The following is a 3,142-nucleotide window of genomic DNA, read 5'->3' on the forward strand; positions in this document are numbered from 1 at the left end:
TTTTGATATATGGTCTGTTTTTGGATGCCATCGACATATTTGGCAAGGCATGAACATTCCGCCGTCTGAATTCCTCTCTCCTAATGTATAAGGTTTTTATTACTCTTACTCTTTTACTCTTTTACTTGTTTCAGTCATTTGACTTCGGCCATGCTGGAGCACCGCCTTTAGTCGAGCAAATCGACCCCGGGACTTATTCTTTGTAAGCCCAGTACTTATTCTATCGGTCTCTTTTGCCGAACCGCTAAGTGACGGGGACGTAAATATACCAGCCAGCATCGGTTGTCAAGCAATGCTAGGGGGACAAACACAGACACACAAACGCATACACACACATACATATATATATATATATACATATATACGACAGGCTTCTTTCAGTTTCCGTCTACCAAATCCACTCACAAGGCATTGGTCGGCCCGGGGCTATAGCAGAAGACACTTGCCCAAGATGCCACGCAGTGGGACTGAACCCGGAACCATGTGGTTGGTTAGCAAGCCACTTACCACACAGCCACTCTTAACATATTTAAGAACACCTGAGGCTAGATAGCAGAATTTGCTGTAAGAAAGTTACAGGAATGTATGGAGAAGGAAGAGTTTTGCCGGTGGCGGTTAATAGTTGAGAGCTTGCAGGTCGTAATCTAAGTAAGGCCTTCGGAATCCTGGGTTTTACATCAGTGAGTAGAAGAGCCATGAAGAACAAGGTAGGTGTCTCTGGCTGAAAAATGATTATCAATGGGGGTCAGTAGAATTTCACTTGGACACAGATCTAGGCTTGATCAGTCTAAGTCAGATTGCTTGGAAGAGGTTGTATGGTTCAAGACCCGAAACTGCGAGTGATCCTAGGATACAAAACTGACGATGTGTCTAAGTATTTTAAACTAATATAAGTGCAGTGTGCCAAAGAATAGGACAAATCCATATTAATTTCACATAGAGACAGAAGAATTTAGTAAGACATTGTATTCGGGGAATAATGGGCGTCAATCCCTCATCATTTAATCCACGTGCAACTGTAGTGGTATAGATTAAATGTAGTGGCAATTAAGTACTATGTAGTTAATTGTCACTAATAACAGGAATCCTATCTGGCCGAACTTGAGAGAAAATATCAAGAATCACGAGTCACGTGATACATTTTAACTGGTTACTCGACTTGCTAGAAATAGAGAGCACTCATTTGATTTTATAATGTAATCTTGGTACTTTCTTTAGCTAAATAAAAGAAAAAAATAGATAGCTAGGGACATAGATTTCTTTCGCGGTTGTTTATTGGACAGATTGCATTGGGGCACTTATTCCAGCTCTCTGTGTTCTGTTTTCAAAGATTACCGAAGTCATCTTTGCCTTTCATCCTTTCAGTTTTGACAATTCAAGCATCAGTTCCGTTCTAGATGCTCTCCTCCATCTCTCACTTTCTCTCCCTCCTCTTCAGAGAAAACGGCTTCACAAATTCAAAGCAATCGTGGTAGGCGCTGTAATGAAAGCAGGAAATATCTGCAGCACGGTTTCAAGGGAAAGCTCAACGAGCAATCCTTGCAATTCCTCAGGTTGAGAGATCTGACTCTCCTCGGCTTGGCTGGAATGGTCCTTACTCCTGATGGAATCTCAGGAGCACTGACGTGACATATGGTCTCTTTTAGACACTTCCAGTCATGGTGGAATTCATCTCAGATGATTTTTTTTCCACAGAAAGATAGAAAGAAACGATCCCGTACAGAACTCGTACTTACTGAAAGGATGAAAGGCAAAGTTGGCGTCGGTGGTGTTCATCCAATAAGATCGAAATCACATGGTCAGGTGGTCTCAAGGGTGGCAGGAGTTATCTCCCACTTGCAATAAGAATCGAGTGCGAAAGTGGACTGAATAAACCAACTAGAGGAGAATGTCTTCCTGGGGTTGAAATAGCAGCATCGTCGTTTCTCAGAGAACGTTAAATTGGCGATAAACACTACCTCAGATATGTGTGTGTGTGTGTGTGTGTGTGTGTGTGTGTGTGTGTGTGTGTGTGTGTGTGTGTGTGTGTGTGTGTGTGTGTGTGTGTGTGTGTGTGTGTCGTGTGGTGTGTGTGTGTGTGTGTGTGTGCCCATCGGTAATTGTTCTGCGATATTGGTCTTGGGAAAGCATCTCGTATTGAAATATAGTGCTAGAAAACACAGAAATATTAGTAGCAAAAGAAAATGTCCAGCTGCAGCGGTGCGGAGGCGCAATGGCCCAGTGGTTAGGGCAGTGGACTCGCGGTCGTAAGAACGCGGTTTCGATTCCCAGACCGGGCATTGTGAGTGTTTATTGAGCAAAAACGCCTAAGCCCCACGATGCTCCCGTGGGGTGGGGTGAACCCCGCTGAACTCTTTCACCATAACCTTCTCTCAATCTTTCTCCCTACTTCTGCCACAAAGCAGTGTAACCCACTATCGTGTGGTAAACTTTCAGATCCTAGTCTAGAGTGCGAATCCTCTGTACCCCAGGATGGCTCAGCTCTCCACCCGTTAAAAGCCACCGTTTACGGAATGAGGATAACAACGTAGCTTTCGCGCCCGTGCAACCGCCAGTCTATCACGTGTGGTGGGCGGATCTTCAAGTTGCCGCACGCATTCTGTGTAGCTTAGAGTATCCTCGAATTAGAGATTATTCTTTGTGGCTAATGGGGTGAGTCCTGATCGGAAGACGAAGAAGCAGCAGTGGTAGAACTACTAGATCGGGTGATTTCTGCGTATTTGCGCGTCATCATCAGCAGTATTCCACTATCACCGCATGCTATCCAAACTTTGCTTCTACTGATAAATAGAACAACAGATTATTTTACTGATGGAGGAAGTATTGCTTCACGATAGCAATGCGGAAATCCTACTGAACGTAGATAGAGGTATCTCCTGTTGGAAACAACTGCAAAATTCTATCAAATCACCCTATGTTGTCTTAAGAGAAGATAGATAAATTGAACCCGAGTAGTTTTAGATATAGAAGTGTAGGCGCAGGAGTGGTTGTGTGGTAAGTAGCTTGCTTATCAACCACATGGTTCCGGGTTCAGTCCCACTGCGTGGCACCTTGGGCAAGTGTCTTCTACTATAGCCTCGGGCCAACCAAAACTTTGTGAGTGGATTTGGTAGACGGAAAATGAAAGAAGCCCGTCGTATAT

Source organism: Octopus sinensis, linkage group LG7, assembly GCF_006345805.1.
Source record: "Octopus sinensis linkage group LG7, ASM634580v1, whole genome shotgun sequence".
NCBI classification, from domain to species: Eukaryota; Metazoa; Mollusca; class Cephalopoda; order Octopoda; family Octopodidae; genus Octopus; species Octopus sinensis.